Here is a 27,688-nt window from a genome sequence, read left to right as displayed (position 1 = left end):
TCATTTAAGCGGGCTCCAGTCGTGAACAAAATACTTCTCTGTTGACCCTGATGGCGCAATCGGCCAAGTTTATGACCCTCCATCAGTACAGTAAAGACATCTGTAAATAGAAAGAAATTAAATCAATTCCATGCTTTATTCCTGTAATGCATGTTTAACCACCATGTTAATATTGATGGAATTTGCCAAGGAGAGCAGAACTAAACACATAAAACCCCATCTACATTGGACATTCTGCCATAAAAACACTTTTCAAACAGTGGGTCCCATTAAATATAATAGACACTATCCAAATATATACTTAAGTAGATGTAGTCTATAGTTCCCATGCAAGGAAAAACTGAGTCCAGCCTGACTTTGGAACTAATGGTTGGTAGATTACACCGTCTGGGGACATTTATTAGTCTTCAAGAGCAATTTATGTAGTAATTGAAGTAATGAATCAGTGGATGTTACTGAAATGACAAACCTTTGAATAAATCAATCAAATCCCAACTCAACATGATGATGAGCAAAGCCTCAAAAAACTTGGGCAAAAGTTGGACACTGTGCTTTTGCTTAATTCTTTCTACCTCTCTCTCCTCTCATCGTAGGATTTCAAGATCTACTTGGAATCACAGTCTCTATCTGATCTCTAACTCAGCCCATGGCTTAGTCCCAATAGGTCTTTCAGGAAGAGGCTAGGCCAGCTGTCCTCCAGCTTGTCAAATCACAAGCACGGAACACTTTGCTCTTCAAGGTCCACTACCATAGCACAGGGCCAGCTAACACTCTGCCAATTAAACACTGAATGCTAAGACTGTACTGGTCTTACTAAACCTCTGGTGTGTTGGAAGTTACCTGGTGAGCGATAAGAAACAACTGTAGTTCATCCAGGTTGTTAGCCAACGTCCAAAACATGTTTTCCAATTACCCATGTTGCTGAGAATGTATGCATTTCCCGGCAAATGCTTGGCTTGTTTTAAATGTAAGGTCTATTTGATACTTGTAATGCATCTTGTAGCAATGAATAGCCGGGCTGTAGAAGCAAAATGTGAACCAATGTCATTTACTGCTGTGCTTTGGTGATTAACCCCAAGAGAGTGCTATCATCTAACGATTAGATGCAAGCTATACCAGGTTTCAGGTGACAACACAACACTCCTTTATGTATTACACTTATACAGTGTTACGTCGTCCACAGAGTTTGTTAACTGGCCATTGGAAATACAAGGCAAGTGAAGAAAGAAGTTTTTGTTGGAGACTCTCGGATTAAAATCTCTGGGGTGTTTCATGCCAGTATCTACAGGTTGAACTTGATGTGATGATTTGATTTGTCGGCATGTTTGAAAAGCAAAAGGCTAGAAGGCAGGGTGATTTCTTGGAAGGTGAGTTTGAGAGGGAGAGGAGAGTGGAGGGAGGCAGAACATGAGTGAGAGACACCTCCCAATTCCCCTCTTCTCATCCCTTTTCATTCCCTTCCCTCCTCTTCATCCTAACCCACCCCTCCCTGCGCTGCTGCTACCCCACCCCTTCCTGCTCACTCCCCTCCTTCCCCAGTGCAGCCAGCCACGGACACTTGCTTTTTGTATGAAGGGGGTAAACCCAATGAACAATCCTCTCTGTCTTTCCCAAAATAAGCCAGTGGGAGAGGGATCGGCTAGTAAGCCAGGGAGATTGGAGCAGCGAGGTGCACAGCCCCTGGTTATAAGTCCTGGGAGTGGGAGTGCAGCCTGCTTGGACCCACATATACACTGCCTTGCTGCCTGCCTGACTGCCTGACTGACTTGACTGACTGACTGAATCTCACTCCACTGTTACTCACTCTCTCTCCCTCTCTGTCCTGCTCCTTCACTCTTTCCCTCCTACTTTCCACCCTGGAGAACGAGAGCGCACAAATTGGGAAGGTGCTCTTCAGACCTGCGTCTGGACAGCTTGAAGACGGCACAGAGAGGATTTTTCCCTCTTCTCTCATCATCTCCCTCACTTTCACCATTTCTGCCAGAAAGCACATGGATGAACTTTTTTGCTTTTTGCTGGAGGCAGAAAAATAAAAATTAAACGAACAGTTTGCTCCACCTGCAGTTGAAAATATCCAATTTTTAACTTTTGTTTTTGGTTGTTTTTTTTCTCCTGCACGTGTGAGCAGCACTGGACCAATTCAGGGTGCCAGCTCTTTGCCCAGGAGGACACCACTCCTCTTTTTTGGCTGCATGTTCATTGAATATCTGATGCCATCGCATCCCATGGGAGACACGCGTGGCTGAAGCAAGGAGGGAGGTAGAAAAGAGACCTACCTGAAGCTCACACCTACCGCTTCCCTTACCCAGTGCATCCCCCGGCCCCTTAACACTCTGAGAAGAGAAAGGTAAGCCCTACCTACCCTCACATTTCTTCTGGCTGTGTTAGCATCCTCAAGTTCTGTCATCTGTTGTCTTTTCGCTTTTATAGCATGTGGCTGTAGTGAGCGGCTCCAAAAGAAACAGAGTGAGAGAACAGGAAAGGATAAAAAATAAAAATAAAAAACAGATGGTGCAATGTCTTAGTCATGGGACCTGTATAATTCTCCTCATTCCTAAGCTAGTGCACAGAGTAGTAACTTGCAGATTAAAATGAACTGGTACAGTTTGTTCACCAAACTCCAGCCCTGACACCGTATGGACACTGATTCTAATATTTATGTTGTAGCTATGCAACCTTTACTGATCTGCTTTGAGTGTCCTGACGTTCTCTGTAAAGATAGGGATGTTTCTCAGCTCCGAAAAGCGATGGTATTGATCATGGATTCTGCCTTGTGTTTGAGAATTTTCAGTCGTTTGGGCTAAGACACGATGCATCCATACCCACATACATATGGGACTCTTGCTGCTGATGTTGAAGTGGGCGTGGTGTGTATTTGGGCTGTGTATCAAGGTGGGGCAGTGTGGTAGTTGGATATGTATGACAGGTTTGGCTCTATAACAGATACCCTGATTATCCTCTTAAGAGGAGTGTCCTCCATGTGGACAGATCTTGCGTTTGTATCTGTGAATGTAATTGCTACTCATGAGTGATCATGGTCATGACTCACTGTCACATGTTCTGTTGGCATGGACTGCCACTTGTTTGATAGGTTTTGATAGATTTGGCAAACAAACGTAATTTATTGTGAATGGAATGTACGAAGGTAAAGGAATACTTCAAATGGTCACATGGTCCTCTCGTTTTTCCTCTTCTCCTCTCTTCTCTTCTCTTCTCTTCTCTTCTCTTCTTTTCCCTTCTCTTATTTTCTCTTCTCTTCTCTCTCTTTGTCCTCATCCCCCCGTTGCTTCACTCTGTCCATCCACTGTGATGCCTCTGGCAAGCAGCGCTGCATTCCATTGTAACGACATCCCTTCATCGCAAACAGAAAGAGGAGCGATAGCTGCTTCTGTGAGTCCTCAGGTATCCCACATGACAGAATAACAGCGAGTGTGACAGACAGAAAGAGATGAGCAAAAATTAATGCTAAAAAGAGCAACAGGAACACATTAGTGAAGCTAAGAAAACAGGTCCAGAAATAAAGAGAAGATTCTAAAATGTATGCTTTGCTGGGATGATACATTTCTTGCTCTCGTGTTTCATTGCACCAGCGCCAGGCTTTCTTAGGAGGGAGAGGGGTAGAGGGAGACAAAGAGAGAGAGAGAGAGAGAGAGGTGTAGCCTCAGAGTAAGAGAAAGAGATAGGGGAAAGAGAGTCTGGAAAGGACAGCAGGCTTGAGTATTGAAATCCAAAAACATTTGGCGAGAAAAGTCAACTGGATTATGTACCTGTTTATGTGTGTGTGTGTGTGTGTGTGTGTGTGTGTGCGTGTGTGTGTGTGTGTTGTTGCACGTATAGCGTGAGTATCAATGTGCGTTACACAATCTTCAAGGGGAGTGGGTGAATAGATACACACTAAAGCGTGAACTCTCCCCCCTGGCATTAAGGCATGACAGGAGTTCTGCGGTCTGCAGAGCTGCTGGTGCGCAGTAGCGTCTGCTTTACTGTTCAAAATGGTATTTGCTCATAAAGTTCAGGACCTCTCAAATAGATTTGGTAGATTCTAGTGAGTTTCCCACACTCTCTTCATTTTAAAGAACCTGTAAGGGATAAGATTTATGCTCCTCTCTGCCTCTGCCAGCATCACTCTCCTTTTTCATGGCGTGTGTTTCCATGCCTGGCACAAGGGTGATGGCAACACTGTACTGTGACCACGGCAACCTCATGCCACTGACTGGGATTCTGTGTTGTCCAGTGGGTGGCGACTGGTCAGCAATTGACTGACTGGTGGTTACGAGTAGTTCAAGTGTGTGTGTGTGTGTGTGTGTGTGTTTGTGTGTGTGTGTGTGTGTGTGTGTGTGTGTGTGTTTGTGTGTGTGGTACATTATTTAACCACAACTAACATCCTCCAACCCGCTGCCCATTCCAGTCTTTTGATAATCACTGCCAAAGCATGACCGACCATACACAAACAACAGTCACGCTGGATGCACGGCGGTACATGCATGCAAACTTTATGCGCTGTGCAATGCAAACATCTACATGGATTTAACACTCCTTACAGACACACATGCACACAAACACACACACATCTCAGAGAGATGAACACAATCACGCTGTCTGTTGCCAAACCGCCTGCTCTTATAGTGCTGAGATTCTTACGCCCCACTGCAGTTACTTTATAGGCCAGAACATGTTGAAGTTGGGACTTTTAAAACTCCAAACTTAATATCACCTCTTCCATTTTAATAATATAATTCCCGTTCTGATGTCAAGGTGAAAGAACAAGTTCTTCCCTGTAGATCTGTAAATTTTTGGTGAGCTTTAATCCTCATTAAAGCAGCAAAGGAGAGACACAATTGAAAGGAAAGAGCACTTGGAGGGCTCAGATGAAAGGCATTATGAATGTCTCCTTCTCAGTCAGGTGCCTTACTGTACTTCTAATTGTTGCTTAAAAATATCACACTCTTACTTCATGAGAAGGGCAGAGCCAAAGTTGATGCAATCTCGCATCATTTTCCTAGAAGCAGAGAGCAAAAGAGACTAAAAGAAGGTGAAGGGAATTTTAATGGGACTTCTACTAGCTGTTAATGCATTAATGCCTTCTCTGTATCAACCTGTCTTTGGCTTTTAAAATAGTCTACACTTGGTGGCCACAAGGAGGCAGAATACCAGGCAGTTCACTGTCAAACACATAGATAGAAACGCATAGCATCTTGTGGTTAAGAGGAGCTGTTGTTGTATTTGTGAAGGCTTAAGTGAATAATTATTGTGGCTTTATGAGTGCTATTACATCTGATGAATGTAATTCAACAATAAATCCTCTCGCAACACTAATATTCAGTGTAGTTTATCATTCTTTTGTTACCAATTAGTCACCATGATTTAGTCACATATTCTCTGACTTGATGGCTCAACATCTGCGAGCTATCAAACCACATTTCAAGTAAACGTAGAGATCTCTCAGACTCACTCTTGTCCTCTTTAAAGATACCATATCACTTTTAAAATTTGCTCAAAACTTTTATGTATCACTTGCATTGTTCTCCCTAATAATCCTTTAGTTCATGTTTGTATATGCTTTTTGCATGTGTGTGGGTCGGTCTTATGCTGTGCAGGAAATGAAGGGGAATGCCACTCATTCTCAAGGAAAGTAAACACCCACTTATTCCTTTACTTCCCTGGAGCCCAAACACCTTCAGAACACACACACACACAAAACACACACACACACACACACACACACACACACACACACACACACACACACACACACACACACACACACACATTTTCCTTTTTTTCACACGTACTTTAACATGAAGAGGAAAGAGAGTGAAAACAGGACACTCCAACAAAGAGTGTGCTTTCTTAAAGTGCTCTTTTCTGCCTGTAATTACACACACACACGCACACGCACACACACACACACACACACACACACACACACACACACACACACACACACACACACACACACACACACACACACACAGACAGACATACACACTGTACATGTACACACTCTTCAGCACGTATTATAAAGCTTGCTAACTGGTGTTGCTGATATTCTGAATGAGGAATTGCCGTGAAGGGCGGTGGAAACAGAACACAAGCCCTGGTCTTAATCATTGCCTGGACCATAACATTCAAGATTAATAGGCCGGATTTGTTTTTCAGCTAAAAGGGGAGGAAAAGGAAAAGGAAAAGAGAGAGACAAGAAAAAACTGAAACATATTTTTGCGTGTAGTTGCACGAAGATTTGCATCTTGTCTCTCTTTGCTTCTTTTAGCCTTGTATAGTCTCCGTGCTTGTTTGCACATCATCTGTACCCATCTTGGCCAGGACATGTAGCTGATGCATGTGGAAGTCAGTCAGCTATATGGCAGAAAGTGAATCCGCACAAAGTGGATGGAGGAGCACATTAATTAATCAGGCCCTTGTACGGAAGGAAATTGTTTTGGCTGTCAGCTCTTTATGAGCCCTGAAGAAAAAGAGCAAAGGACCGAAAAAGGCCAAAGAAACAGAAGACCAAAAAAACAGTAGAGTGTTTTCTCTGATTCTAATTTGGTTTTCTTTGTATTCTATTTTGTATTGAATTTCAATAAAAGTTTCGCAACTTAACTGATTTAATTCTCTCTTTCTGTCGTTCTCTGACTCATTTGTCTTTCTCCCTTTATCTGTGTTTATCTGTTTCCCACTTGCACTTTCAATCTCTCCTAACTGTGTCTGGACCAGAGGGAGTTTTTCCACTGGGCTGGCAGCAACAGATGGACAGAGAAAGAGAGACAGGGAGACCAGGCAGTGGGGAGGCTTGGCAGACGCCCCTTGTTATTTTTCCTCTGCCTCCCATTGACTCTGTCAGCAGTGTCTCAGTCTTAAAAGAGCCTGCAGGCTCAGAGGTGTTTGACAACATGCCCTTTTCAGCTATCAGAGGGAACTTATCACAGGCACGCTTACGAGGCAGAAGCAGGAGGAAGTGGGGACTTTCATTATTGCATTAACACTTTCTTCCCCTTTAACATTCCCCTTCCTTCTTGATTTCATTCCAGTTGCCCCCCCGCTTTCTCTCTTCTCTCCATCCTTTCCATCACTTTTTAATGGTGTAGACTACAGATCCTCTTGAATCAAACCCTTGCTCTTTACTAGGCTCTAACTAAAACCCCTGCAGTAAAGCAATGTTGTTCTCCTACGCCAGACATTGCCTTTAGTCAGTGAGGCCTGAACAAGGCGCGGTAACTAAGCTACAGACAACACGTTTTAAGCAATGCTTCCTGGAGTCAAATCTATATTTTTCCAATGGTGTGTCGGAGTTTTTTGGGGTGGGAGCTTGTGTTTTCAAAGAGAATCCAACAGGAACAAACAGGCATGAGAGCCTCAGTGCTCATCCAGCAACAGTGCTGTTCTTAGTTAATGGGATGTGACATCTTGCACTCTTCTGCTGAGGCTGCGTTTTCCCTGGTTCAGCCCTGGATGCAAGGAAGCAAGAGTTTCCCCGTGAGTCCTGAGAATTTGTGCAACCTCTCCACTAACCAGTCTCAGTTATGGGAGAAAGGTTGGCTGTGTAGTGCAAATGTTTGTATGTTCAGGTACCTAGTACAAATGAGCATGTGTGTGCAGAGCATGTGGGTAGGTTAATTTGCCTTTGGTTTTTGACTCTGCTACCTCTCATTCATTGCCCCCACGTTCACCGTCTGGCAAGAATTTGGTTTGGGGTTTCCAAAAGCAGGACACTGGGCCAACTCTTAACAGGGGTCAACTCCTCAGTATAAAACTCACATTATCCCTCTTTTCATCTTGTTACAGACATACTTACCAAGCCAACTATTTATTTTTATTATTTCACTTCAGATGCAGGATGGATATATCTTTCTGATGGGTCAATATCGAGTAAGGGGTTGGAAACAGGTCTTCTGAGACCATTTGAAAAGCTCCAGACTTTGTTATTGTTCAGTCTGAGCCTGATTTAGACGTGTGCGTAGGTGTTTGTAAAAAAAGAAAAGAGACTGGGGTTATTGTGGTGTTATGGTCCCCTCGGAACAGGATAATAAAAAGCATTTTATTTCACAGAGCCAGATTTTCTGGAGTAGGAAATGGATGCTTACTAAGTGACACATGCATTGTACACTCACTCACAGTGGAGTTTTTCCTAATCTTCAGTAGCAGACAGCAACCTCATATCTACATTGCAAAAACAAGTTTCATTCCAAAAATGACCTCATAGTTACACTTGCAACTGTTAAAGGAACAGTTTCACATTTTGAGAAATTCGCTTTCTTACATAGAAGATCTATACCAGGCTACCAGCACCTCTAAATCTCATTAAAAAATAAGAAGTAGAGCCAGACTAGGTATTTCCAGTCATTTCCGGTATTTGTGCTTAGGTAAGCCAACCCGCTGCGCTTGGTAGCTTCATATTTAGCAGACAGACATGAGAATGGTATCAGTTTTCTCATCTAACTCATGGCAAGGAAGCAAATAAGTGTATTTCCCATTATACTGGCAGTAGTTATATTGTAGCAGAAAATGCATGTTGGATAATATAAAATAATATAAATAGAACAGAATTTTTTATTTTGATAGTTTTAAACATTTAGAGCAGCATTAAATGATTTTTGGCCACTTGGGGGCAGCAGAACAACTCTTTTGACATACTGTATGATCACCTAACTTTATTTAGTTGATGGTGAACATTATAGCAAGAGGTTGCATATTTACACATCCAGTAAACATAGGACCACATTAGCATTCATTCTTTAGTGTTTTCCTGCCACCTGAGGAATGTAAGTCCAACATTCACTCTCCTTTTAACTCTGTTTTGGTCTTCACCAACCTCCGAGAGAAATATGTAATTCTTTAGCTGCTAAATGCACCACTATGTAGGTAGCATAGTGCGATATTGAGTAGTGTTATACTGTAGTGCATTCACTAGAACTTAATCCAAGATATGATTTAAAAGTTTAGAATAGGAGGTTATTACACAAGCAACTTAGAAGAAAGTTGATTGCACATCACAAGAGAATTCTGAGATGTTAGCATCTGTACTGAGCTTATCATGATAATGTAAATGTTGCTCAGCATGATATGAAATGGAAACATTTAAGACTGTCAATGTTTCTGATGTCTTTTCACATACTAATCACTCTGCGATCTTTCACTAGCAGGTGAATACAGGTGCACACCACATGGCAACAGACATTTGTGAGCCCTCTTCCTTCTCCCTTCCTTAAACAAACTGGCAGGGATTGCCAGTATCTGCCCAGATAAATACCTGAAATTTAGCTTGGCTCGCAGGCTCACAGTCTTCCTCAAAAAGATGGAATTAAGAGGACTTGTCCCATACAGTGGATCACCCTGGGCTCTTGGGTTGTTTCTTTTGAAAATTTAGTTGTGTCACACTGTATTATGCATCTCAAGAGCATAAATTATGCCTCTAGTGGTTCATACAGTCTTTGTATACACTGATACACATTATATTTACCATGGCTTCAATCCCATGTGAAGAAAGCAAATCAAAAATCCTAACTAGACAAAACACACAAATTTTGCTTAAGCTATTACGGTATCCCATGATTGTTCGATGCAGGGTGCTGGTTCGCTCAGACCTTATGTTTAAATGGCCTTGGCTTAGAGACTTAATCCTTTCTGTACAGACTTTGAGCTCATTGAGCAACATGTGTTTCATAATTCAACGTTCAGAGGCATTAGGCAGCATACAACACAACCAGTCCTTCAAGGCTTTTGTCCTAATCATTTCCTGTAATCAGCAGGAAAGTAGTGAAACGATGAAATGAAAAAGCGACTTTGTGCTCATTCCAGCTCGTTTTAGGTGAATGTTGTGTGAGTGTTGCTTTACTGAGTGCGTTCTACTGTGTGTGTGTGTACGTGTGTGTACACGTGGTCTGCAGTTCTCTTGTTTCTGTTTATCCCTACAATATATGTAATGCTTCCTGAAGTTAGACAGGAGAGGCCAAGCAGTCTGGCAGCATTCCTATGTGCTTAAAGAAGCTGTTGAAGAAGAATTATTTTGTTTCATGCTCACAAGACTGGAAGGGTTATTGCTCTGCCTCCAGTAACAATTTAGGAGGGATACAAGTGGAGTAGAGTTTCATGGAGGACATTTCAGATAGTGTACAGTGAAGACTAAGATAAACAAACACAAGGCTAATTGGATGACTACCTCACTGTTTGCCCCTCCATCACGCATTTGCTCAGTTTTGTCTGTCAATTTGAATTTAAGTAGGTAACATAAGTAAGCTTGCAGGCAAGTAAAGAAAGCTTTTCCTCATAAAACCTGGCATTTAAGTTAGTGGTGCCTCATTCACCATTTACAGAATGTATAGTGATGACGTTAAGGATATTTCTGTAGATTAAATACAATATTCAGCTCATTTATCCAAATGAGTGTGATGTTTTTACCCCTTTCCATGTTTGAGAACAAGATTAGAGGGTTTATTATGCTGTTGTTGGCTGTAAGAACACAGCTGTAGTTGCATAAAGCACAACTGAAGTTAACTGTCCTCTTAAAAACTGAGGGAGGTCAAAGATTAACATGAGGTGAGTTAAAAGTTGGATGTTCTATGGATGGTAGATTGTAGAATAAAAACATCCTCTACCTGATGTGAACCATGCAAGTCTGCAGTTGTTTGGACAGTGAATGCTACAGAATTACAACCACTTCTGGGAGGATATTCTTTCGCCAACCAACATAATACTTAATTAGAGAGGGCTTTGAATCAGTTACCACTCACTTTCATGTGGTTTGCAGATGGATACACATTCTCGCTCCCCCACTTTTTCTGCTCTTTACTCTGTGAGCTGACAGCAAAAGGCTGTGTTGTATTGCCTCAGTGCTAATTTGAACCAGAGAAATGGTCATTTCCTAACAGTGGGCCCCGGTCTGCTCCGCAAGCCGAACCAATGACCAGCCCGGTGGAGCCGGAGCTGGAGTACTCCCGAAGCTGGGCAGAAACCACACAAACCCAGGTCTTCCTGACATGTGGTGATAGGGATACGGGTAGCATCAAGAAGGGTTTGGAAAGAAGGAGGGCAATGGATCCATTTGGAAAAGAAGGAAAGATTGAAGTAGGACATGATGAAAATGGGGATAGAAGAAAGTGGAAAGGGCGGTGATTGTGGGAAAGAGTCAAGGAGAGGTGAAAGTACGGAAAAGATTTGAAGGTAGAAGAAGCAGAAAAGAGAAAATAAAGTTGGTCTGAGGAGCACTCAGTTTTTGTAGCAACCATGTGGTGTCTTTGATCTGGCCGACGATTTGAATCGGTGTCAACAGAAACATGCAGGGCCCGTCTATTTGCTCCCAGACACAGATCATTCCTCCATGAATTACTCGGCCTCAGTTCGCCACAACCTCTTTACTACTCCAATGTTTGTTTACCCTGTCGGGAACACCCGGTCCATTCCTCAAATTGAGCAACAAGCTCAGTAATACCCCAGAACCTCTGTAATCAGCTAAACTTTCTATGCCGTTAATCTCTAGGGGGAAGCAAAAATCTGGGTAGTTTTGTAGATTTAAAAGATACATTTGAATCAAACACTGCTGCCTTTTAATTCTATAGTTTACTCAGCAACAGAGTCATTTCTCATTTAGACCTGTTATACAGGATCCATTAATTCAACACCACTCACTTTCTCCCTTCATAGGGATGAGGCATGTTCTGTATCCCTCGTAGTTGGGAAAGAAGAGGGAGCAATAAAAAGGAGGTGGAGGAGGAACACGAGGATGCAGACATGTCCGCCAGATCGTTATAGTGAAAGGATGTGTCCTGAATGCTGTGTCCCTGCCATATGACAGCTTGCTGATTCAAACCTCATGTTGGGAGCAGAGAGACAGTGAAGAGACAATAGAGTTAGAGGATTGTTCATGGTTAGACTGCAAAAAATGTCCATCTAGAGAAGGCCTTTTGTAGGAAAGAGAAACCTTTTTTGTTTTGTTTTTAAAGCTGCACTAATCGGTATCTTAACCTGAACAATGGGTCAAATGACTATGTGCAATGTGAAAGGGGTCACCCATGGTGACAAACCCAAAGAGAGTTACCACCCGACTCTGTAGTTACACTCAGCTCTAAAGACCGTCCTTGCATTTTTCAGCTCATTGTTTTGGATCCAAAACTTTGGCTTTGGACGGAGATTCTTAAGTCTGAGAAAATAACCCAAGTGATGTCTTCAAGGTTATATTGGCTTAAGCTTACAAAGTACAAATTTCTAAGAGAAAGACCAAGAGATGTTATTGAGTTGGATTTTGGAAAATGTGTAGGATGCAGTGTTTTCGGAGCTTGACTTATAGATAGATCTTCTTTGATTTGCATTGAAAAGGACTTAAAAAAGTATCCCCAGACAGCACAAGTTTTCACAATAAATATGAAATGATTCTTATGATGGTATTATTCTGTGAAAGCCGGAAGGCATGCAGATATGCAGAAATTCAATTTCATGTTTTAGGTTTGAGTCTTATCTTTGGTTCTGGGATGTAGATAATTTGTAGTATGGAAACCAACATTTATGTTGCATGAAAATAGTTACAATATCAGACATAAGGAGAACCACATATCTGTGTGATTAATTCCTCACTGGGAGTGGATCAGCCAAGACATCTCGTCTTCAGGGTTGCTGAGGAAGGCCAGCTGAGACAAACTAGGCGTAACGAAGTAGGGAAATGCCCAAACAGCCCTCCACTCTCACGTGGAGGCAATGAGACAAATCCGGATTTCTTCAACACTTGTGGGGATGTTCGTAGACCCCCTCCAAGTCAGCACAGTACGCACTAACAGTGCCCTAATGAATTGAAAGCCTTTCCCCAGTGTGTGATCCGAAAACCAGGTTCACCAACATTTCTCTCTGTCTTATGTCTTTTTCTGTTCCCATGCATAATTCTGTTGATTACTCGTCTTGCTGTTTTCCCTCGAGCTTTGCTTGTCGAAAGGCATCTTCCAGGGAACAGAAAGTGATGATAGCCAAATCACACGGTCTTAACACAAAGCTCTTCTCAAAGACAGATAATATCTCTGTTGTACGGCACCATATTGCTATGGTCAAATTGATCCTGATAGTAAGGGACAACAATCACTTTTATGCAGGAGACTGCCATTTATGTTCCATCACAGACCTGCAATTAAATTCTTTCTTTTTAAATAACTATAAATATAATATTTCCCTAAACTTAACCATACCACAGGTCTCAATGGCAGAAATTGTAGGAAGTGAGAATTTTTTTAAAGTTTTCATTGTCTGTAAATTAACATTATCACTTAATGTCATCCTGAATTTTGCAGAATTTTCCAATATCAGTGTTCTTGTCTGGTGATGGGGGTTGGGAATAAAACAGCAATAATGGTTCAAGAGTGGCAGGATTGTTAGCAATATGGGTACCATTGTCACAGGGATGTCTCAGTTGAAGCCCCCCCTTAGTGGTGGTAGGGTAATAATTTTAAACTCATTGTGTCACTCACACATACCTCTAGAGGCACACACAGTATATGGTATGCAATGGTTTTCAAAAAAATAATGTGCAAAGGGAACTAGAGGGACCAAAACTTAACAACACAGAAGCTTTGTTGTGGGGTTTCTCACCGCTGCTTTCCTTCTTGATCAGTGATGCATATAAAAGAAATGGGAGAACAACGCTGAGGTATGCACTCCGTGGAGTCCGCATCGATTAATCTGCTAATCTACTCCATGTGACACTCCTCCTGCCTTCGTCCCTACCCATTACACTGCTCTCAATACGATTATTCAGAGAGGAGAGGAAAAAGAAAAGCATTAGTTGTAATGCTGCCAGGGTCCAAAATTGTCCAAATAGTTCTCAGGCCTGCCAGACACAACAGCATATTCACAGTCTCGGCCTGTCTGTGGATCCAAATCCATCTGGCACATTTTGATTCTATCTTCTGTTGTGTCCTTTAGCAATTTTGGCATTTTGCTAAAATACTGCTGACATGTCTTTTCTGTCTAGTGTCAAGAAATGGCATGACAGCGCTGTTTTTTTTTTTTTACATAGTCTGCAAAACACATAAGCATAAGCCCATGTTCCCATGCAGAGATTTAAACTTGGTGTCTCCTCGGTCCTCTACATGTTCTGAGCTCCAGGGAGGAAGGAATCTTGTCATGCTTCATCTGTAACCTCAGATGCACTACATCCTATGTCCTCTCTGCATCTTCTCTTTCTATGTTTCTCTACTGGTCCATCATTCATTCCACAGAGGGCGTGTGGAATGTGTCTGTAATCATTTTCAGTGAATTTTTCTGCAACAAGAGGGAAGCTCAGACATTAACACAATGTGTCTGGTGGGTGGGAGCACATGCAGAGATGCAGACAGTACAGACATGCAGACTAAGTAATGGATGGTGACGTTTTTTTATCTGAGAAAATCATCTGATCTACAGATATAGAAATTAAGACTGGCCAGGACTGGACCATTTTCTCAAAAGTGTCTTAGAACAAAAAACATCTTTGTTCTGTTGACTTACGATGTTTTGGGAAACATAGTTTTCAACCCAGATGGTAGGGTTTTGTCTCCACTATCAGTCTAGACTCCATTTATTTACACATCTGTGCTTATGCGATAAGCAAATTGTAGCTATTACCTTATGAGTGTGAGAGGGCAATTGTGTTTTTTAAGAAGTATAGGCAGAAGGGGGGTGGGTGAACACGAGCAAAAATGACTGTGACCACTGTGGGAGATGTGGTGAACATCAAGAAGTGGGGGTGGAGGTGGAGGCCGGGGGGGGGGGGGGGGATTTGGCATCACTGATGGAAACGGGGTCTGGAGCCAGCACATACTCAGGCTTAAACACATGTATATACACTCTCAGAGGACAGACACCAGCACCCATCATTCAAACAACATTTTAAGGGCCATTTAAGTCATTCCAATAAAAACCACAGTCGTTATCATACGTTGTCCAGGGGAGACAGTGGGAGAGAAAGTTATGGCATGGGCAGGCTAGGGATAAAGGGTAGTAGAAATAAAATGCAGGAAAAGTAAGTCAAACAATGTTTGTTTTCAAATCGGCACTGTGCATCTTTTTCATGTCATTCTCCCTCACTGAAAATGATTTTATAATAGCAGGAAGGTGTGAAAGGTTTTTTTCCTGCCAGTCTTATCAGTAATCAGTTTAGTTCTTTTGTTAGCTAAATCTGTTATATTTACCACTGGTGTAGTTCTGTTTGCTTGAACGCAGTGATTTGTCCACAGTGCCCAAATACTGACCCCTTGTTAACAACTTGTTGCCAGGAAACATTTCACGGGATATGTGACCCTGTGATGCACTTTTGCTAGTTGCTAATACCTGTTTATTTTCCCTGAAGTGTGACCCATTAACAATATGCTACTGTTGTTTGATTCAGTTACGCCACCCCTTCCATTAAGACCCCAGACTACCTTCAGACAACAACCTCCTCCGAAAACATGGCAGACCAGACCAACATGTAGCAGGAAAGTGGGGGAGTTTATCTGTCTACCTCACGACCTTAAATCTCCATCCAAGGCCAACAACCGCATAAGCAGCGTTGCATTCCGACGACTGTTATTTCGGCATTATGTCTGTTTGCACTGTTCTCAACTGAGGGTCTGTGAGAAGCCGTCTAAACACAGCTCTCTCATACCACCCGATCCTGGCCAGGGTTAGCATAGCCGACTGAGTGAAAATATGGAGCAGGGCGATAGAGATGTCGGATAATCGCTGCTCCCTGACTTCATGGGCTGTGTTCTTAATTTTTTTTAGTGTCTTGATACTTTTTCTTCCAACTCCTCCAACTTTTATCAACCTCTCCAGTCAGTCTGTGAATTCTGCAAATCCTCATTCCTCTTCATCCAAATTACAAAAAATGTTTTTTTTCACATACCTCAAGTGGTGTTTAGGGATGCAGGTATTTTTGGTTTCACTTGTCCAGGTTTCGATATTTCCATCTTTTAGGTTTTTGTCTCCACTCTAATACAATGCTGGTGGATCTATTTTTACCTGTGGTTTTTCACAGCAATAAAATAACATAAAAATTCAACAGCAACATTACTCGGGCCGAGCCAGACTTGGGTCACAAATCTGGTGATTTAAGTCTTGAATTGACAAAATCAAAAAAGAATTGCAATTCGACTTTGACTCTAGCACTACTGATTCATGACTTTTATCCTTTTAACTTGAAATTACCTGATATTTTCCCCAAGCCCAAAGATTTTAAGTTTTGTCAATTTTGTCAAAAGTGTGCAGCATCTGACAACAGACATACGTAATCAATCAAGCAAAGAGGGCAATCGGGTTGCAAAAGTAGGAGGGATACAGGTGTTCGCAGCACAGACCAGCAGACAAACAAATAATGACTTTCAAGGACTTGAAATTCAAAGTTTAGGGCTTTGATTTGACTTGGGACTTGCTTGTCTTGATTTGGGATTTGTTGGTCTTGACTTGGAACTTGACTTGGTAATTCATAACCAAGACTTGGGATATTTGGGACTTGTAAAACAAAGACTTTGTCTTACCAGCCTGTTAATCTGGATAATGCAGAGATCTCAGTATCAGAAGTTTTCATGGAAAACTGTTTAGAGCAACTTCTGTTGACTATCTGGAGTAATGAGGACCATAATTCCGGAGAGGGATTTTGATGTTGAATTTTTAATGTAATTTTCTGCAACACCACATAAAATTTACCTTGATTGTATTTGGTGGCAGCAGAAATTTCACAGGCAAAACACTTGCACATAAAACCAAAACAAAATATCCAGCTAGATACCACTACGGATTTTTAATATAATAATAAAACAATAATTTGAGTGGCCCACACTTAAAACTCCCATGCCAACTTGGTGCTGGTATATCACAATGGACTCCAGCTGGTCTTTGCAATCTGTAGCAACGGTTTGACCCAGTACCTTAATTTATTCGTAGCTATTTTTACTTAGACTCACATGTCTGTGATGCATGTGTATGCACAAACACACACATGCACACCCTCACCAGCACTGACATGCTAAAGACCCAGAAAATTTTTTCAGGCCATTCAAAAGTCATTACCCCTGATTTATAGAACACGTATTAGCTTGTTCTCCTTTAAACCCAGCTACCACAAACCTCACCCTCGACATGCACCACCTCCACCTCCAACACGCGTAAAGTTTTCTTAAACTTATGGTTTTTTAGCATAAGTCGATGTTTTCTGTCCCCATCCAGTTTTGCTTTCCATAGAAAAAAACCACACATACACACACACACAAGCACGAAGAGTGTTGGGGTTTTCACTCCTGCCTCTCCAGACCTAAGTAAACACAGTGGCTTCCAAACCATACAGAGTTGTGCTAAAGAGACGCGTCAGAAGGGGCCTGGGGTTATGCTTTCTCAGCAGTGGATGAATGATTTGAAAGGAAAGAGGTTTTGTGGGCAATTTACATACGCAGGACTTTGAGTCATTTCAGGGTCTTGTGCGGGCTGCAGGCAGCCATTCCTGCAGGTCTGCACGGACCATCATGTCTCTGTTTGATGGCCTTCATTCACATGTGCCCTTTCACTGCTCAGTTATTGATTGTGCACTTCACGAGGGAGAATGAGGGAAAGATTTTGTATCAGCAAGGAAGAAAAAAAGGGGAGACACAAATAAACAGACAAGGGAGACAAAAGACAGAAAAACTAGACATGCAATTTTTTTCCATTGTGTACTGCATGCCCTTAGAGCATAGATTTCAGATTTGGTTGACGATTCATTTACCCACCTCCCTCCTCTCTGCCTTGCCCGCTAGCATGACATTTCTCAACTGGAAAACAATGACAGAAGTCCTCCATCTGGTTGCAGTTTGTATACCATGCCAGTTTGAGTGAGATATACAGAGACCTCCAAGGGGCTTAAAACAACAACAGTTCACAGTCAAGAAGAGTTGTTGCATATTTCCAGCTACTGTAGCAACAAACACATGCTCACACACACACACACACACACACACACACACACACACACACACACACACACACACACACACACACACACACACACACACACACACACACACACACACACACACACACACACATACACAGACACATGTTCATACACAGAGAAGCTCATGTTTGTTACCATTAAATTGATATCATTTGAAAATCTGGTGACTGATTACATTCAGGGGAATGACAGAATGGTCAGGTATTGAAAAGGCATTAAAATTAGGAATTGTATAATGAGAGAGGGAGAGAAAGTATGACATGTATTTGGCCCATGGCAAGTGCAGTGGTGGAATGTCCTGGGGTGTTTTAATGGAGTTTGTCTCTCCACACCTGTGGAACTAATAGCGTACCACTGAAGTCAGATGTCCTATGAAAATATTTGGTGGAATGAGAGAGGGGGAGAAGGGGGCGTGGATCAGTTTGGAGGTTCATACCTAAAGACAGGCGTGTAGTTTGGCTAAGGCCTAGGATTTCCATTAAACGGCAGGTTTGAGGAACAAGATAATTGCTCTAGCAGATTCTCCCGCCTGAACCCCATCTCCCCCTCTGTCCCTGTTTCTCATAGAAGCACTCTGATTCATGTGCTGCAGAGTCTCTCAGAAGAAATCACAGTGTTTATTAGCATGCTGTTTGTTGTTTTCAAGTTTTTTTCAAATAGATTAAAATCAGTGATTACTTAATACAGTCATTCTTACAGTATATGTGTGTTTGTGGAATCTACATCACTAGCCATTTGAAAGCGCACATATTGTCTTATCAATATTTTAATGAACATTTGCACATTTAAGATTAAATTGTATTCAAAGCTCTTTCGTGGATTGGGAAAGATTTGTCCTCAGGGTGCGTGAAACTTTTTTATTGCCAATTAAATAACTTAAAAATGTAGAGCTTTCAAGCTAAAAACACTTTTCTCTTCTTTTTGTTTTCACCCGACAACAATGGTATGCCTGCAAAGGTTTTATGAGGTCAGTGAGGATGAGAAGCCAGAATGTGGTATGGAAATGGGCCTGGTAGCATTAGGGGATTGGTGTGGTGGTCTTTCCACTGATGAAAACACTCCCCATGTTGCTCCCTCTGTCTTTCTTTGAAGTCAGTGATGGCAATAGTTATCTCAAATGATGATGTACCTTTTACAACTGGGAGTGAATTGTGGTAAGCCTTGACTGGGTCTTTTACAGTGCAAAATATGTATGTTATGACTTATTTTTCTAAATTACTGGCAATGGGGCAAGATATTTTTCAAGTGCAGGTCTACTTATTTTGAAAAAAAACTTTCTTTGACCACTTTATTGAAGCCAGTGATCTGCAATTTAAGCCATACAAGTGACACGGCTCCAGGGATGGCAATGTCAATTGGTCTACCACTTTGGTCCAGACTGAAATATCTCAACAACTATTGTACGGATTGCCGTGAAATTTGGCGCAGATATCCATGGTGCATAGAGGAGGAATCCTAATGACTTGAGTGAAACCCTAACTTTTCACTTTAGCGCTTCCAGGAGGTTATATTTGTGGTTTTGACATTTGAGAAATGTCTTGGTACACATTCGTGTCCCCCTAAGAATGAATTATACAAACTTTGGGAATTCATCTATCTATCTAGCACTGTTATCATGTCAAAATTTGAATTCGTTCAGTACTCTGGTTTGTGACTAAATACTTGCAAAGTTAATGACATTTAGTTATACTTGCTATTTAATTCGCGGACTGTGTAAATAAATAAATATTTTCTACCATAATGGACAAACATTAGTGTAAATTGGGTGTCTGCTTTAAGGAATGGTGGTAGGTGTATGTGCCCATTTTCAAACTTCCTGTCCCCAATTAGGGTTAGGTCACTGAAAGCATACCATACATGAAAATAGGATTGCTAGCTAATTTATTTGAGTGACAGACACTCAATCCTCAAATTATATGATATAGAGAAGGCCTTACAGTATCTCATGAAATTTTTCTTCAAAAAACAAAGGCATTACATTTGGATCTTGTGACCTGAAGAAATTTGGTTTTACCTGCATTGTCCTCATAGAAACAAATAACATAAACACTAAGAAAGCAAAGGGTCACAGTCTCCCACATTGTTGTACAAAACTACTCAAAAAAATACCTTCTACAGTCAGCTACTACTGAAATACTATTTTTCTCTATGTGTAGTAAAGAGCCTGTTCAGGCAAACATAGTGTGACAAGGGTAACAAACATGATCCTTAAAAGTAAGTGACATGAGATTTGACCCTCTTACTCTTTCAACTGCTTCATAATTGGTGACATTTCCTGGGTCACAGTGGGTCACAGTACATGCACAGTTGGAAGCGAGGAAGTGGTGATGGTCTGCTGGCTTTTGACTGATAGGTGCTTAGCTGGTGGGCAGATGCTGGTGGATAAATGTAAAAATGGAGAGCAGGCAGAAGGTTCAAATGGAAGCCAAGCCATTGCTTGCTTTTACAGTGCTATAGGGTCACATTCCTCCCAGACACAGACTTTTAAATCCTTCCACAGATGTTAGAGCACGAGGTGTGAATGGATAATCGAGGATTTTCCTCAAATGAATATGTCTCGAGTTGAAAACCGATGTAGAGCTGTCAAATTGTGTTGAATATGTCAGCTTCGATGAGAGGGAACAAAAGCCCTCCTTCATTTCCCAGCCATCTTCGGTCACTAGAACAGAGCTAACAGTGGGCAGAAAGAGGGCGAATAACTCTATGGGTCAAGACCCAACCAAAAGCTGTGGCAAAGTGCCGGGCTGCCCCATACCACACAGCTCTTCTCCTCACCCAGACTTTAATCTTTATCCCACTTTGATATCAAAGACAGAATCACTAATGTGGGAGGAATGGAAGAAGAGGGGGGAGTAATGGGGGAATAAATGAGGAATATAGTTTCCAAAGCTGTGTTATTTTTTTTATGAAGCTGAGAGATGTATTGAAGTCTGGAGATCAAACGGTGTGGTGCTTTTTATGTTCTCAGACCACAGTGAATGAAGGAGCCGAGGTTTCCTGCAGCGGCCTGCTCTGTGTCATCCGAAGTCCTCGAGCAGCTTTCTCTTTCCCTGTCTACCTCTCTTTCCTTCTGCCTCTCTCTCCACTGTCTCTCCCCTTCTTGCCATTTAGCTGCTGTGTCAGTTGTTGGAAGTCAGTCTGGACTTTGCATGGTTCGATGGAAGCCATTCAAGTCCCTTAATCAGTCTGCAGATATTTTCTGTTCTGACAGTTAAAATGGTACACTGTTAAACCTGTCTACTATGTAGGTCTGTACTACTACCTTTTATTTCAGAATAAAATAGAAAGACTACCTCTACAGAGCATCAGATAAATCACTGAAGAACTTACTGACTCGTTTTCTGTAGCTGTTGAAGTATCAGGTGTTTAACAGAACATAAAGTCTGCTGTGTGTAAAATTTGACAGATCTTTAACAAGGGTGTATCCCAGGGGAAATGACACATTTTCTCATCTATGATCTCACTCACACACTTGCACGTAGGTTGCAGGCATCTGCCTGGGAAAGGCAAGATCACATAGTCAACCTTATTAACTGTTGCCAACCGGTGCTATTCCGACCGCACGTGACCTCGTGCACTCTTGCTCCACATTGCACTTATTTGCCAACTGACAACTTGTAAATAAACTTGGTGACAGAGGCCGCTCAACACCCACATCTCCCTCAAATCCCCCCTTCATCCTTGTCATTCCTTATTTTGGCAGGTTAGTCATTTACGTTTGTTTTGAGTAATAACACTTCAGAGACTCCCAACCTTGGAGGGATTTAGTTCACTGGAAGGACCGAATATGACTTCATGAAGGTATACATTTTACTCTGTCTTCCTTATTAATGCTCCTCATTGGACCCTTTATGTGTCATACTGCACAGAAGAGTTATTATGCTAGAATGAACGTACGGTAAGTCGGTAAAATCTGATTTTTTTGGCCACTTGGGGGCAGTGGAAACAAGCTGTGGACACTGACATTTTACCACCTTTTAGATATGGCTACTTTGTAAGCAAACACTTGCATGTTTACACATCCAGCAGATGCAGAGCAAAATTAGCATTCATTTGGAACCATGTTTTTGGCCACCTGATGAGTTTAAGTCTTCATCAACTCCACCAACTCCTGAGGGAAATATGTGGCCTTTTAGCTTCTAAATGCTCCACTATATTCACATGCTAGTCTCTAACTTAATATGTCTACTGTTTGGTGCTTGGCAGATAACATATAGGTAGCACTTTTAAAGCTTTTTTGCAGAAGTTAGCTCCCTCCCGTGGTCAAAGTGCCATTATCCGTAAGCGATAAAGTTGCAAGCCGGAAGACCAAAACAATAAGCTGAAAATTGATGTAAAACTGTGTAGAACTGTGAGTAATTCCAGAGCTGGGTGATAATTCTCTGTGGGTTTATCACTACAAGGCCCCCTTTAACATACAAATAATAATGTGAACCACCATTAATATAAAAATAATGACCATAGCAGCTTTAAATAAAATAACTTGTAAAGTTCAGACAGAACAGCTGCATCACTCAGATGTTTCAACATTACAAACTATTTTTGCATCTGCACATTTAGCTTCCTGTAAAGACAACAGGACCAGTCTCCGTGTCTGTTTTGATTTATTTGCTCTGGATAGGCTCTGTTTAAGGAACCTGGATTGCACCACCTCTCAGCATCTCTCCATCCCCCCCCACTGCTCCACTGGTGTCCAAGGATGTGTCTCATTCTCATGTCTGTGGTGTAAGTTTTATTCCTCTCTAACTCTCATATTCCTCCCACCAATCCTCCCGTCCCCTCCAGCTGCCAAGTGGAGACAAAGAAGCTGCTTCAGCCCTCCTTTGGTCTGGTGATTATCTAGGAGAGGGCCCATTTATCTAAACTAACTCCAGACTCTCAAGAATGTCCCCTTATTCTGGCTGCCAGGTCAGAGATAAACACATATCTGATCTTGAGAATCAGCCCTTAATGAACCATTAGATGCATGCAGACTGATGAAGCCTTCCTCAGCCTTATCATAACCTCCCAAACTGTGCTCCGTCATGCTATATGCACTGATATAATCTTGACTGAAGCACTGAGCACTGATCCCATCGTTCACAATCAGGAAAAATACTTACTCAGTGTTTCTTTATTTCCACTTAATTTCAACCATTTGCTACATAATGCATAATGAGAAGGTTATTATTGCGTCTAGCATTGCAAAGGTTGAATGTGCTGTTCATTGGCTCTTGGCAGCCATGCAGGAATTCCATGAGGCAGGTGAACAAGGAAATGGAGTTCATTCAGCACTACACAATTATCTGAATGTTTGTTGTCATTAAAGGCACTTTAGTTTTTTTCTCCCTCCTTCCCGATGAACCAAGCTCAAATTTGACTTTCTGGGGAGCAGACCGGACACTTTTACAGCCTATTTACAATAAATGTGTCCTGATTTTTTGTGTGTGTGTTTACAACAGTAACAGATGTGCAAATAATTTCTTTTCACAAAATTAACTCATACTTAACAGTGTCTCATATAGCATGCAGACACTTCAGACGACTTTGAAAGTTATATCTAGATTATATAAGTATGCAGTATTGTTATGAAGATAGCTTTCTGTCCCCCTAAACTGTCCCACTGTACAATGTGGACTGATGCCCCCGTTATATCTTGTCTCGTAGCAACTGGAACGTTGCATCGTATGTCTCTGATCACCTCCCGATGACTGGGCCTAAGAGATAAGAGAAGAAATGAGGAGATCTGGTTTTAATAGAAAAAAAAAAAAGGGAGCCCTGATGAAATCAATCACACAAACGGGAACTAAACAGGGAGTAACCCCGATCGCGATTAGTGTCAAGAGAGGGGAGGGGTGTTGACAGGACGGGAAGGAAGGTCAGAGGGAGAAACAGTGTCAGAGAAAGAGAGAGAGTGAGAAAGAGAGATAAAGGAAAAAAGGGACGTCTTCCTCCCCATCTGCATTGTAAGTTTTTAGGGAGGAAATATTGAGTTAACCTCTGTATCTACGAGGCACGCTTTGTCTGTCCTGCTCCAACCTTGGACTGATTTATTTCTCCTCTCCCTCTCTGTCTCACCTCCCACGCTCCACGGTTCAACATCTACACTTTTTTTCTGTCCCTCCTTCACCTGGGTTCAGCTCAATAGACAGGATGATGCACAGGACATGATAGAGGAGAGGGACAGTCAGGGCAGTTGCAGTGGTAATATTAGATGAAGTAACACATTGACATACTTTGTTGTAGTTGTGTAGAGTTGATACAACTGAGTGATATCATGTGGTAAAAAAAACAAAACAAAACGGCCATTCTCAAAGAAAGCACATTATGACCTATGGTTGCCATTGTGAGCTCTATCACTACCTTTATTTATGAAATCGAGTCCATGATATTGGCGGTCTTGGCTTGGCTGCAGATCTGCAGTGTCTCATTTAGCCACTTTTTGTTTCCTCCTCTTAAGCATACAAAGTGTGATTATTGAAACAAGGCCCAATGCTTCTGGCAAGCCATCATGTCTCTGTCTCCCTTCCTTCCTTGATATTTAAAAAATATGTCTGTAGAGCTGCACTGGATCACAAGCAATTTAGCGAACAGCATGCCCAACATATCTTCTGTCTAAAATCAGTACTATTTCAGCTAATGAGTATATATAATCCAAATATGATTTCAGATATTTTAATGAATATGTTGACTGTTGCAAGCTGTAGCAGACCAAGCTTTTTTTTTTTAAATTTTCTTCTGGAAAGTTTATTTTCATTATATCGCCAAATTTACATGTCAGCCTGTTTCTAATTGACTGACCTGGAGAACACTGTGTACTTCCACAAGGAAATGTCTGTATTACCTCTGTGAAGTAGCTTTTTTAGCGTCCAGGGATTCTTTTTTTTGTAGTGGGATTTTCAAACAGTTACAGACTATTATTCCTGTCCCTGAACTATTGTCTCTGATATACCGCAGCTTATTCTGACTGTGCCATACAGCTCAATTGTTCCCTAATTATGATGAACATGGTCACTGTAGTTTAGTAGTTTGTGTTAATCTATATCTGAAAATAGTACCCAACAAATGCACAGTTTACACCTGTTTGAGTAACATTCTGTAAAAACCAGGAATTTCTTGAGTATTTTTAAAAAATGAAAGTGTAAATTGTAACAATAAATATGACCATGTAATAGATGTATAGATTAGATTTTTGTGTTTTTGGTCCTTGTTGACATCAAAAGCACACTCCATTGAAATGTTTTTGTCTGTCAAGAGGTTAAATGCAGTGTCAGTAAAGTGAGTCTGAAGAAAATAGTCCTGATCACAGCCTTACTGAGATGCATTTCATTCAAATGTTGCATTTTTAGAAAGCGAACTTAAATAGGTTTTCCTAAAGAAAAATGATTACTAATGGAGCCAAATCTACTCATTTTATTTATTTCCATTAGCAGACTGACATAGTTGAATTGAAATAACTTATAATCTGGTAATTAGTGCAATGTATAAATAGTTATACTGCTTGAATATACACTACATAGAATATATGTGTTTGTGTAATTATACATGTATGCATGTTTTTTGTATTTACATGTATTGTTGGATGTAAGTGCGTACGATTTGCAGGCACACACACACTAATGACCCTATCTCTGTGTGAAATCACAAACTACGTCAGACATCCAGTAATATACAGTGAAGTAAAACAGGACTAGTGTTGACCCCAGCCCTTCACCTGTCCCAAGTGCCTGACACTTCCCAGAGCTCCTGATACTGTCTGGTCTGACCTGTGCTGCTCTCTGGTGGCTCCTAAGGCCTTTATAGGGTCTGGCTTTGGTCCACAGTACACTACTCCAATGGGACATATCACTTAGTTTTCTCACAGTTTTTACATGACCCCATGGGTGCACCTCAGCAGCCGCTTGTATGTGTTCCATACTATAAAAGCAGACTGACTATGACCGCACAGATGTGCCCACAGTAAAAATCCCACTTATCACATGCTTGCTCCATTGACACTGTACTGTTGTTTCAACAACCCTGCTAGCAACTGCTCGGAAAATTCTTGGGAAATTATTTAATTATATGCGAGGGATGACTGGATATTGATGTGCTGTACTCCACGAGTGTGTTGGTGGCTTTACATTGTTACACTGCATTTAAAAAAAAAAATCTTCTCACTCTTTGTTTGATCCCATCATCTGTACCTAACATTTTATTCTCACATTCTAAAGTCCAATCCTCCCTACACGCTTGCTTTTTAAATCTTTCTTTTTCACTTTGAATCTTGCAGCTTCGCACCATCTTTACAACTATATAGACAGAACGTGTATGGACACACACACACACACACACACACACACACACACACACACACACACACACACACACACACACACACACACACACACACAGATACAGAGCCATACTTATACAGCCCAGCAGTGGATTTTGGGAGGTGTAAGGCCAGAACTGGCAGGATCCTTTTACACAACCTGCGCTAGCCAGCAACTAATAAAGACTTGCATTGATACTGATGGGTGGGGTGGGGTTCAGCGAGGACCACAGTCAGAGGGGCTTATGCACCGTATGCTGGTGGTCTGGTTACTATGCATGCATGCTTTTGTGTGTGTGTGTGTGTGTGTGTGTATGAGGCACTTTGTGGGTTCTTTTCTGTTGGCTAGCCCAAGAGACTGAAACACCGAGCTGGGGTCAGCGATGTTTGAAGTGAGTGATCAATCAAGCGGAGGTCAATGAACAGTAATGGTCCTCAGCTGGGATTCAAACATCCAATGAATTCACATTTAAAACATAATGTGAGGTGGAAGGGAGGAAACAAGTGATTTCTGAACAGAGAGGGATTCTGCAAATTTCCTTCTGCCCTCTAGAGCAGCGAGGAAAATAAAGATGTAAGTGGAAAGTGTCACAGTTTGGTTCAAAATACCCTTCATCGTGTTAGATATGCAGAGGCAGTCAGCTGAATGCACTGCCTGTTTGATCCAATCTCTAAACTATGTTACAGTAGTTATTATATAAAGACTCCCAACATTAAAACACTACACTAACCCCTGCCCCCACACACTGTTGGAAAGACAGCAACATAATTGCGATGCTGTCCAAGAACTCACAGCACATCCCACGTCCTTATCCTCTAATGTCACACTGTCAGAGCCCTGGAGCAACAACAGCAGACTTGTTAGCTCATTTCCTGTTAGTTTCTTTCTTTGTTTTTTTTTTTTATGGCTCACAAAGCATTTAGTTAGTCTCTTTTACTGTTGATTTTCAAGAGGGTTCAAATCAGAGATCAGGGTTCAGATCAGAGGACCTGCAGTTACTCAAATTTAGTGATTTTGTTAAATCCTTTCCCTGATGTGTATTTTTTTCTTTACGGTTTTAAAGGAGCTATATTTAAGTTTTGCTATTTTTACATAGCCAAAATTAGCATTAACAGCTGTTTACTTACCAACCTAGAAGAAACGTTGTGAGTTCAGCATCAAACTTCATTCCTTTACTCGCCAAGAGCTGTTCTCCAGCAGTGGAAAGCAGCACCTATGTTAACTCTTGTTCTATTTCTATCATTTCTTTTCTTCTATTGAAGTTAGTACGCTAACCAACTAGCCCTGGCACGGCTGGCCCTTCTCGTCAGTTTTAGATATTGAGTCAGCGTAGCGGCTAGTTGCTGCTCAGAGGGTGTATTATAACCTCTTGTCCTGTAAACGCAATGATGGCTGAAGCTCTTGGCAAGCCACTATCCCCAACACACACTCTCACACTCTTTAAATAGATATTTATGTATTACTGATATAACTG

The 27,688-nt window shown here is 41.5% G+C and overlaps 1 protein-coding gene across 1 annotated transcript in view; it reads left to right on the top strand.

Annotated features, from left to right (window-relative positions):
* Positions 1-1,633: 1,633 nt before the first annotated feature.
* The window catches only part of col8a2 (collagen, type VIII, alpha 2), a 52,584-nt gene continuing 26,529 nt past the window's right edge, over positions 1,634-27,688 (top strand). Inside the window, exon 1 of the mRNA XM_040121624.1 lies at positions 1,634-2,347. The gene's annotated coding sequence lies outside the window, so the exon portion shown is untranslated. The remainder of the gene's footprint in view (positions 2,348-27,688) is intronic.

Source organism: Xiphias gladius, chromosome 24 (assembly GCF_016859285.1).
Source record: "Xiphias gladius isolate SHS-SW01 ecotype Sanya breed wild chromosome 24, ASM1685928v1, whole genome shotgun sequence".
In the NCBI taxonomy this organism is placed as follows: domain Eukaryota; kingdom Metazoa; phylum Chordata; class Actinopteri; order Istiophoriformes; family Xiphiidae; genus Xiphias; species Xiphias gladius.
This window is presented reverse-complemented; position numbering and strand designations above follow the sequence as displayed.